Source organism: Hemicordylus capensis, chromosome 2 (assembly GCF_027244095.1).
Source record: "Hemicordylus capensis ecotype Gifberg chromosome 2, rHemCap1.1.pri, whole genome shotgun sequence".
NCBI lineage: Eukaryota > Metazoa > Chordata > Lepidosauria > Squamata > Cordylidae > Hemicordylus > Hemicordylus capensis.
The window spans coordinates 364,882,537-364,893,953 of NC_069658.1; the positions used below are offsets into that span (position 1 = coordinate 364,882,537).

General features: G+C 42.4%; 1 protein-coding gene across 12 annotated transcripts in view; it reads left to right on the top strand.

The window, feature by feature from the left end:
• ABLIM3 (actin binding LIM protein family member 3) overlaps positions 1–4,438 on the top strand; it is a 196,378-nt gene extending 191,940 nt beyond the window's left edge. For all 12 annotated transcript variants that reach the window (XM_053297264.1, XM_053297267.1, XM_053297266.1 and 9 more), the window contains one exon: positions 2,505–4,438. The gene's annotated coding sequence lies outside the window, so the exon portion shown is untranslated. The remainder of the gene's footprint in view (positions 1–2,504) is intronic.
• Positions 4,439–11,417: the final 6,979 nt, after the last annotated feature.

Sequence of the window (11,417 nt, forward strand, 5' to 3'; positions counted from 1 at the left end):
TGGAGGGGAGGGTCATAAAGTGCTTAAAACAAAATAAATAATGTTAAGAAGAAAGGTTGGAGTCAAAACCATGCATGCATTAGCCAGAAACCTACAAGCAGATCCCTACCTACCTTTTGCTCATCCGGGCCTAACTATTCCCCAGAGCAAGGATAGCCAACCTGGGACTCTCCAGCTGCCGCTGGACTATCATTGCCATCATCCTGAGCCACAACTGCTGGGAACGATGGGAGCAATAGTCCAGCAATAGCCAAAGAGCCCCAAGTTGGCTACCCCACAGTCACTGACTTGCAGGAGCTCTTTTCGCCTCCAGGAGTAATGATGACACCCACAGGAAGCTCCAGGTGAGTGAGCAGCAGAAGCTCTCCACCTTCTGGCTGGACTCAGTCACATTGCAGTTGTAACCACCACCACAACAGAACAACAGCTCAAGCCCCATGATTTCACAAAGTTTTTTGTTCCCACAGACCATCCCACTTAGACATAGAGCAAGCTTCAGGTGAAAAATTGAGAGAATCCCCCAGGTTTACTCTCTCTCTCTCTCTCTCTCTCTCTCTCTCTCTCTCTCTCTCTCTCTCTCTCATGGTGAGTCAGTTAGCAGGAGTCTGTGGGTCTATTTACATTTGAGAAGTAAATTATTAGCCACTTGGAAGATGTCAATAAACCCAGGCAATTGCTCCTGCAAGTTTGGACTTCAAAGGGCTCCATGCAAATGCACTGAGGGATGAGAGATAGCCCCAGGCTCTGCCAATCATGGGGCGGGGTGGGGGGTGGGGAACAGCTTCCCATTCGGGACAAGAGATTTTTGCCTTAGATACGGGACTTCCCGCATAATAAGGGACAGTTGGGAAGGCTACCTGCTGGTGTCTGGGTCTGCTCTGAGCTGCTAGTTGTGCAAGGCCATCAATTCCTTTCTGTACCTTGAGCCATCTTCCCTTTCTGCAGCCCCCAAAGATGTTAAATAACTCCTTCCGTTAAGCATATTTGAACTATATGCAGACATTTTGTGACTCAAAACCTAGTAACACTTTGTATTTATGTAGCACTTGAGAATGTTCAAAGCCTTTCACGTACATTATCTCAGTAACTTTAACAGCAAGAGTGCGCTGTAGGCTGGTATTAATAGCTCACATTACAGTTAGCAGCTTACAGACTGCACAGCACCCTGCCAATCCAAGAGTGGGGCATGTATACTAGTCCAATTGAATCCAAACCCTGTCCACACTGGCTTTTAAGAATTAAGCTCTGTGGCTTTTAAGAATTAAGAATTAGGGTTTCAGCTTTCAGCACTGCAGTAACAATTTCCCCATACTGGAAGTTGCAGTAACAATTTCCCCATTGCTTCTCCAATGGGAGAAGCATTGCCTCAGCAATGATGGAATTCTTTAAGAGTCAAGGAACCTTTCTGCGCTTGCTTCCAGTGTGGACTCAAACAGAACCAGTGTGCATGCCCCACTCTTGGATTGGTGGGTGCTGCACAATCTGTAAGCTACCGTGTCTGAGGCGAAGACAGAGTGGCTTGCCTAAGCACCCGTAGTGAGTTCATGGCAGAATCAAAAGTTGAACCAAGGGCTTCCCTGTTCACAGCCCAGTCTGTTAACCACTATGCAACACTGGCTCTAACCTTCTAGCACATTTCTGTGGGATGGAGGTAACTAGGCAACCACTGGCTAGGGAGTGGGGTTGATTGTGGTCTGTAGATATTCTGCACATGCTTATGGCCATACACTGAAACATGCTCCCATGTATATTGCAGCTACACAATACACTGTGGTGGTTTTAAATTACCGGGAGGGAGATTTCTGTTAAACACTCAGTGAAACTGCCTAACTGTAAGGATAAACTGCTTTGGAGGCCAATGGAACCAACTTCTTTGGGTGTTTTCAGGATGTAGGGTTAGATGTGCATCTGTTTGGGAGTGCTCTAGCTGCACTCCAAGGGTGATTTAGATGTGACAGTTTAGCAGCTGAGCACACTAATCATTTGGCCATGTAGGACTGAGTTGCATACAGCATCCCCCTCCATGGTGAGCACAACCTTTCTACATTTTACAAATACTTCCTGCTGGTGGCACCCAAGGATGCCTACACCTCCTTGCAATGGAAAATCCAGGGAACTGGGATTGATAACCGAAATGCATCATAGCATAATAACATTATTATTGCACACATTGTGACAGTGCTCAATAAAATAGATATCCTAATATGACATATCTGAGTCGCCCTGCTTGATAAATTATGTCATGATCGTAGATCTATCTATCTCTCTTTCTCCCATACATACACACAGAGACCTGTAGGAGATCAGTGGCTCCTGTGCCATTTTCCTCCTGCACTCAAATAACTCAGTAACACAGCGTGAGGATAGAGCAGTGCAAGTCAGAAGCACTCTCAGATACTCACAATCACTCACACAGCCTCACAGTAATTCCATATGCATGTGCATGCCATCAAACTCGCACATTAGTCACACCTGCGCAACCTGACACTCTGTTTTCTCTCCAGCGCCACCTGTCACCAGAGGAATTTTACCAGGTGTTTGGCATGACCATTGCTGAGTTTGACCGCCTGGCCTTGTGGAAGAGGAACGAGCTGAAGAAGCAGGCACGGCTATTTTAGAAGCACTGCATTATAAATATATACATACCTATAAATATATACATATATATTATAATATTATATATATATATATATATATATATATATATATATATATATATGAATGAGAGAAAGATCTCTATATTGAAACTCTGTATAACTCTTTTTGTTGTACAGTAGGAGCCATGGCTGCTCTCTTTGGAAGCCTGTAGAGTGAACTTAAGCCTCAAAAATATTTTTATGCTCTTGGTTTCTTTTATTCCTTTTTAAAAATGTAACTGTTATTTGGGAAACATTTTCAGAGGGGCGGGGAGTGGAATCCTGTTTTTATACTGAACTCTCTTTTTCTTATGTGAATGTCAGGCAACCTTCCCTTGGGCATTACAGTATCTCACCCCTGAGTCTCTGAAACCCAAGTCCAGCCCATGAAAGACCAGAAGGTGGTGATCTTGGGGCGCATGCTTTACAAGCAGCTAACTTCCTTTCCGATCTCTCGTCCTCTTATGCCTAAATGTTTGCTTAAGAACGTCAGAAGAGCCCTGCTGCTGGATGAAAGGGAGGGTTCATCTAGTCCAGCTTCTTCTTTCCACCAGTGGCAAGCCAGATGCCTTATGTATCTTTGCTGTTAGAATTCCCATTACTCTGCCTTAGCCATGCCCAGGGCTGTGTGCACACTGTGCTGCTAAAATCAATCAATCAGAATTCTGCACCAAGAAAAAACTGTATTCTGTGACCTGAATGCACTATGTAAATTAAACATATTTGCATATAAGAACATAGGAAGAGCCCTGCTGGATCAGACCAAGGTTCATTTAGTCCGGCATCCTGTTGTGAGCAGTAGCCCTGGAAGCCAACAAACAGGGCATGAAGACGATGGCCATCCCAATGGTGTGTCCACAGTGCTGGGTAATCAGCTCAACTGCCTCTCAACATGGAGATTCCTTTTAGCTAGCACTGAGGGTGGCCACTGATAGATCCGTCCTCTATGAACACAGACTTTATTAGCACAGTGTTCTGCTCCTTGGCCCTCAGAGGCCTTTCCTCTGATTACTGGAAAAGTTACTGAACCTCACTTTGGCTCTGGAAATTTTTACCAAGCATTTTCTTTTATAAAATATAACTACAGAGACTCTTGATATCCTGAATTTAGCACTCGGCACACTTTCTGCATGGTTTCTGTACTCACATAAGCTCATGAAATATACACAGCCCTGGCTATGTCCTAGGACCATCCATGAATGTGCCCAGTTAAAAATGGGCCTTTTCCCACCATCACCCGCCCATCAGCCAAATAATGGGAGGTTTAAACAGACAATTAAGCAAGTAAGTACTCCTATGGGAGAACTTCATGTTACAAATCCAAGGTCAACACTACTTTTTGCCCAGCAACAACACCCCAAGTCCGTTATCAAGGGAACAGATATAGCTGTCCCTTCACTCTGTCTTTTAATAAATGCTGGCTCATTTTTAAAGAAAAGAGATGAAATTATGCCCCATCAGGTGTGATTATGGAGACCTTTTATCAAATATGTCCTAAAGAAGCAGAAGTTCTACTTGAGGAACTAAAAGCTGAGATTCCAAATGGACACAGATATTGCTTGATTGTAAAGAAAGGATTTGAGCTTGGAGAAGCCTTGGTACCCATGGAAGCATCACCTTCATCTTTGCTTGGTATTTTTGATGGTCCTGCCTCTCTTGGCTATTAGCAATGCCTCTGATCCCAGATCAAATCAGTATGGTAGCCTTCCGATTGAAGAAATGTACATGGAATGTCTTTATCTCTGTGGGAAACTGTAGGCTTGTTCTGCTTTCTTATTAAAAAAAAAAGATTTCTTACCTAATTTGAAAAGACTACTGTGTTCTCATTCTCTCTCTCTCTCTCTCTCTCTCTCTCTCTCTCTCTCTCTCTCTCTCTCATCACTGTTTTATCCACTGTGACCATCTCTTAAATGATACAATGGGAATATCCAAAGTTTATTCTGATTCCTGTGATCACTTACATATCAGCATTACATCTAGCTTGTAGGCAACAGAAGGACAAGATTTTCTCTCAGGGGTTACTGGCTGTGTGCATTATTTATCTACCTACTTCATCCTAGATTCATAGCAGCAAATCTATTACAGAACCAACTGAAATTGCATTATACCAATATCAGCAGAGAAAGCTACTGGGTTTTTCATCACCCCTCTGGGCTTAGAGGCCGTTTGTCATGCCTTTCTGATACTACTCTAAATATCCCAGATACCACAAGGCGGGGAGGGGGGGGACACACACACAAAATCCATGTCAGGAAGCAGCACTAGATTCTTAAGCTTTTATGCCTCCATATAATGGCTGAATGGTCATAATAATGGGTCGATGATTACTTCTGAGTACTTCAGCACAGTAGTATATGCAGATGGTTGTATTTTTATAATGATTTTCCCTATGCAATGCCTAAATCAACTAAACGGGGTGATTCTGTGGTCCTGCAGCAGACTCATGATGGGACCTTTGCAATCTCATAGTGACACAGCCTATGACACACTCCTTCCCATTCCATCCCCATGTGTGGTGCTTAGGGAGCATGAGTGTGTGTGTGTTCCATATATATTGGAAGTAGCATAACCTCATGTAGGATGGTAGCACAGTGAAAAATCACAATCTTAGAGTGCACAAGGCTCCAGATTTGTTGGATTTGCCTGGATGTTTGTCAGAGTCAATCTCTGGCCATGGTATTACAGAGAAAAGGGCTGCCTGGGCAGACAAACCAGTATAAAGAAGTACAGTGATACAGACAATTGGAGGGAGGCACATGGACAAACTTCATCCCATCCTGACATTAGTCTCTCCCCTTTTCATATTGAAGAAGGAAGTAGAGACAACCCTGTGGCCATGAATATTTGAATGCTCTGCACACTTTGAGCTCAGGGTGAAGAATGGAGGGTATCTGGGACTTTCTTCTTTGTAAACATTCTATGGGAAGTCTCAGATTTCAAAAACACTTTTCTGTACTGATTAAACTATGAACTCCATACAGGCTATATAGGAACACTCAAACACAGCAAGGTACCTCTCATCTGGATGGTGCTTATTTCAGCCATCAGATGTGTGTTCATGCAACCCATCGGATCTCCACTATCCACATGTTCTGGGGGCATCTGACTTGATTTATGAATGTGGCTGATGGGAGTAATTGTAGAACCAACATGAGCCGTGCAGTCTGCATAGCCTTGTGGCATCATGGAGAAAACGGGATCAGCCAGTCATGGAGGAAAAGGCAACATTCATGGGGGCATAAGGGAGGAAAAGGCACCTGACTTTCCAGGGCCATTTTGTACACTTCTGGTAATGCACTCCAAGCAGAAACGCAGAAAGCAGCTACTGATATGCCTTTGTTCACCAGCCCTTATGCATAGATTATATAGTATACTATAGACGGACAAGCCACATACTCAATTGACAGGTCCAGCAGTACAGGCTGTTGCATGGGTAGGCATAATTCTAGGGACTTTCAGATAGATAAGTTTATTCGGTCATTGACCAGCAAAAGGGACTTTCAGCTAATCAAGAAATTTATCCAAGGCAAACATAATTGCTCCTCATGCTCATGAGAAGCAACTACATTTGCCTTGAAGAAATGGAGCTGCAGGGTCTGAGGTGCAATTGTGCTGCCTCCCATTGGTGTTCCCAACTGCAGCTCCTTTTCTCCTTTTGCAAAGGAAATGAGCTGTCACTCAATAAAAACCAGAAGGACTTCCATTGCATCATCACTCAGGTACATTTTCCCATTGACCTGAGTCACGTATTCAACTTCCAAGTAATCAAGTGATAAGAAATCAAGTGATGTATATGCATGTTTTAATTATAAACTGTCTAGAGGTTTTATATGGGGTCGTATATAAATATGATACATAATAAATGTGTGAATTGACTCTAAGATGCAGAGGTTTCACACATTTTTATGAAGCAGTACACAGCCTTCTTGTTACCAGCAATCTGCACAGTTAACTAAGTATTTCATTTAATCTGTCTAAATTGTCTTACTGAAATGTAGAGATCTCAGTATATCCCACACAAAGCACAAAGAGCATGGTACCTTGATCTGTTCAGATCAACTGGGAATGCTGGCATTTACTTTCATGAGATGCAGACTGAAGCTTGAATTATATATAGCTTTCTAACAGTATGTCATCTGAAAGGCAACTTTGTTTCACTAGTCTCTTATTAAAGTCATGACAATTTCTCCTCTGAGTAATCTTTTACAAGTAATCAAGGAAGTTGTAGCCATGATGGCTCCTGGAATATTGGGGTGTGTGGATAGAGGATTTCTAATTACAGGGAAGTCAGGTGGGTCAGTTATACCAGTTAATAGCTGGAAGAGGGCTTAATTATAAATGAGTGCTTACCTTCAGTACTTCCAATTTCCCATTACATCCCACAGAGAATATGTTCAACATACCATTTGTCCTTCCAGAGTGATGTGGTTCTGCTGTAGCATTTATTCCTCCTGGATCAATATAGGCAAGCAGTCTCATGCACTCAGACAAGAACAGAGAAAGATCTACCAAGGAAATGGGGCTTCTTAGGAACCAAGATAATACATTCTTACTCCCTGACTACAAGAGATGTTAGGGCAAAAGAGGGACTTATTCGTCCATGGTAAATTCTCATCTGATATCTCATCTGATATCTAAACTCTCATATCCCTCCAGTCTGGAAAATAGGTACTCTCCCCTCTCATTGCTAAAAAGCCAACAATAACATTATCTTTCAACTTCTAGTCATTGTAAGAGATACAACCTTTAAGAAAGACTTTATGTGAGAAAACTCAGACATCTGTCTTCTTGGCTGCATTGCAACAATCAACCATGTTGATTGTCCAAGGATTGTCCAGTGTTAGGTATTCAAGTTTCAGTTTCAATCTACTCATGAGACAACAAGGTGTGTGTGTGCGTGTGTCTGTGTGTGTACACACACAGATACACACACATCAGCCGCAATCCAACACTGAGTTAAATGTGCATTACATTTTGGCCTATTGTTTAAAAAATGTTTTTACTAGTTTGTTAAAGGCTAACACAGAGATATCTATAATAACATTCTTGCTCAAAGAGTTCAAATAATTGTAGAAACATTTTTAGAATTTTGCATTTTGAATATATCCTAAAATGCATTTTTAGTGTTATGGTTAAAAACAACATGCTTAGTCAATTCATATCAATGGGTCTAAGGCTGAAGTCCTATGCACACATATCTGGGAGCAAGTCCCCCTTAACTCAGTGAGACTTACTTCTGAGTAGACATGCATAGGATTGGGCAGCATATCTGAATTTATTTCTCTGGGGAGTGTTGCATTGTCAGCACAGATTCTCTTAACAACAGGAAAAAATGTGTCATTTGATGGGAGCCATCCTAATTGCAAGTGGATTCTCGGGTGTGTAACAGTCTTTGGAACCTTCAAGAATTAGTAGTTGAATCTGGGCTGCTTAAGACTCTCATGCCATTCAAAATGCTATCTTCAACATTATGTTAGCAGAAAGTATAAAAAACAAGGTATACAAAAAGCATTATTCTTTACATAGATGAGCAGTTCAAAAAGGATGCCCAGCCTATGGCATGGATGCCACAAGTTTCACAGCCCTCAGGAATTTGTGACTATCCTGGACAGAAGCAGGATGTGTGTGGCTAGGCCTGGCTATGGCACAGAGTTGGGCTGACATTTTTGTCTGCCTCTTAGCACTGTGCTTTTGCCTGCTCCTCTGTTTGGTCTACTAGAGGTGGCAAAACCACCCATAGGTACAGGCTTCAAAACGTAAAAAAGAAAGGCCCTACAGCAAAAGTGTGCCTTTAAAGAGCCAAGACCCTACCCTCCTTTGCTACTTCTTGTGTTGGAGTACAAGCAGCCTTGATTCAAAACAATCTTGTTGAGAGAAATCCTACTTGGAAAATGAGCAAAATGAATCCCATAACAATGACTGGCAGAATTCCCCCAACCTGAGAAGGCAAATATATCCTAGTTGGATATCCCAGTCATTCAACATAGAGTTGAGTTGGTTAAACAGATTATTAGTTAATATTATAGTACAGAATGCTCTGTTGATGATTCATCAGTGGGTTAGGAAATGGTCTTCTGATGGCTGGAGATATCTTTTGAGAGAAGATTGCCCTCAGGGGCTGAAGAAGATTATACCCCTCCAACTTAGGAGGGGTGTGTGCATGTGTATAAATAACCTCAGGATGCAGGATCTCTCTCTCTCTAAGGATCTAATAGGAGGAAGCTAATTTGCTGCTTTGTAGGGATGCCTCTTTGTTTCCATATGTGTTCTGTTTATATGTTTGTAAATAATAAATACTACAAAGATGGCCAAGGTCTCCAGTGTTCTCTCAACCAAAGGAAACCAAGTCCAGCTGGCACCACCACCACTCAAACTCTCAGGGGAGCAAGGAATGAGCAACAATGAGGTTATTTACATGGGCAGTCAAGCCCAGGTTTGGGCAGCCTGGCCTGGCCTTGGCTGCCCGTGTGCACTGCCAGGATCAAGTCCAATCTTGGCACTGCCTCAGCCCCAAGCCTGGAAATTTACCCCAGGCTTTAACCTGGGTTTAAAAGCATGAGCTCTTAACCCTAGGTTTGGGGTCATATGTGTGCGCACAGAGCCAGGCAGCAAGAGCACCCAGCCGAGGAAGGATCCCTCAATGCTCTATGCCTGACCACACCTCAGTGTGCTCCTGTTGTAGTGCATTGAGGGATGCCAGAGGACTTTCTCCTTCAGTTCCTTGCTCTGCTACTCATCGTGGCACTGATTGTGTGCCAGGCAAGTGACAGAGACTGCAGACCAAAAGTGATCATGTGCAGGAAGGCTCAGCCCTCCATCCCGCCCACAATTTCGGTCGTGTGTACGACCTTACTATCTTGCAAGTTGCAGCTATATGGAGCAGTGGCATAACAAGCTCTGAAGGGACCTGTGTGCAAGAATTGACCATGGGCCCCATCAGATAATTTCCCCATAGGGATGAATGGGAATTTCAAGAAGAAGAATAACTGTGAAAACTATCAACACTCTCTCCAAACTAGAATTCTCAGGATAGGTCTGGCATAAAATACATATATGTTCATAGTATAGACAGGTGCCCACCAGCTACATTTCTCCCTATTGCTGAAGGATGACACTTTGACTATACCCCTGCAGGGGGCAATTATGACATTGCCTGTGGTTTCTCTATTATGATGCACTAATAGAGAGTTGTTATTATACAGATCCAGTATGATAACATACAAATCAAGTTGATTTGTATGATAATAAGACAATCAAGAAGCAAGGAGATTGCACGCCAATCAGAAGCCAGTGCCAAAACCAATCAGGAAGGGGAAAACACTTTAGGCCTCCCAAATGGCACTTGGAACACTCAAAATGTTCAAACTTGGAATGAGGAATGGAATGACATTCCATCCCAAGCTCGAAACAGGCCTTTCATTTGAAGGGTGTTCTGTTTTGAACTCAGGACACACTAAATGGCCTGTTCTGAGCCTGTTCCAGGATGTTTCAAGCTCGGAATATTCTGCACATCCCAACAATAAGACAAGCTTGGTTTTGGGAATCATCTGGAAAAGCTTTAAAAATCATAGATTCCACCAAGTTGCAGAAAATAAACTCATAACCAAAATTGTGATGCAAGGTAAGGAATAATGCAAAGTAAGGAAATGGCTTGACTACCAAGCCAGAGGTTGCCAGTTCGAATGCCCACTGGTATGTTTCCCAGACACCTGTAGCAATGATAAAGATGCTGAAAGGAATCATCTCATACTGCACGGGGGGAGGCAATGGTAAACCCCTCCTGTATTCTACCAGAGACAACCACGGGACTCTGTGGTCGCCAGGCATTGACACCGACTTGACAGCACACTTTACCTTTACCTAAAGAACATAAATTATTGCACTGTTTCAAAAAAAGGGAAGTGAAAAGCTTCCAATATTAACATCACCAACACAGAGGTAAGTGCTTTACTGCTAAAGAGAGTAACCATGTGGTTTCTTTCCTAGAGAATGAGAGGCATTACCATCACAACGTGCATTCTTAGTAGGAAACTGCTTGGCTTGAAAAGCATCAAGCAATTAATGGTTTCTTACAAGCAACAAACTAATAACAAAAAGTATGGTGTGAGGTAAGGAACATCAAAGTTGTTTTGCTTCAGGACATGTGAAACATCATCAGCATGGAAATAGATCCTTAAGAAGCAAATCATTTATTGCTAATGGAAGTGGCTGCTTGGTTCTATTTCTAGCTCGTTGGCCTTTTCAGACCACTCACAGAAAACTAAGTGTGCAGACTTTCAAGGACATTCATTGGTTTACTCGTTGATTTTTAATGAGTTTTTTTTTAAGTTCCTGTAACTGTTTCAAAGTATCATATCTGCTTTGTTTCATGGCAGAAAGAGACAAAAAGTTCTGGAATTTAACCTCCCACTCTGTCCATCATCCAAGTCTCATTTGCAGGAAACTGTTCCTTGCTTTCATATAAAGCAAGAAGTCCCCCCCCCCACTTTTTGCACCTCATATTATAACTCCAGTATGGCTGGGCAGAAAGTTCTCAAAATTTATATGGGAGCAGCACATGACGGTAGGATTAAATGCAGGGATGTTCAAAGAGATCAGTCCACTTGTGGATTTTTAATGATTTTTTAAAAGCTGTTTTAATATTTAAAAAAACCAACAGGTGGACTGATCTCCTTAAACGTCCACTCCTACAATTATGTAGGAGCATCGAGTGAAATTTCAGAGTTTTCTGCCCAGCCATTCAGGAGTTATTAATATTTTGAGTTTCCCATTGATTCCTAT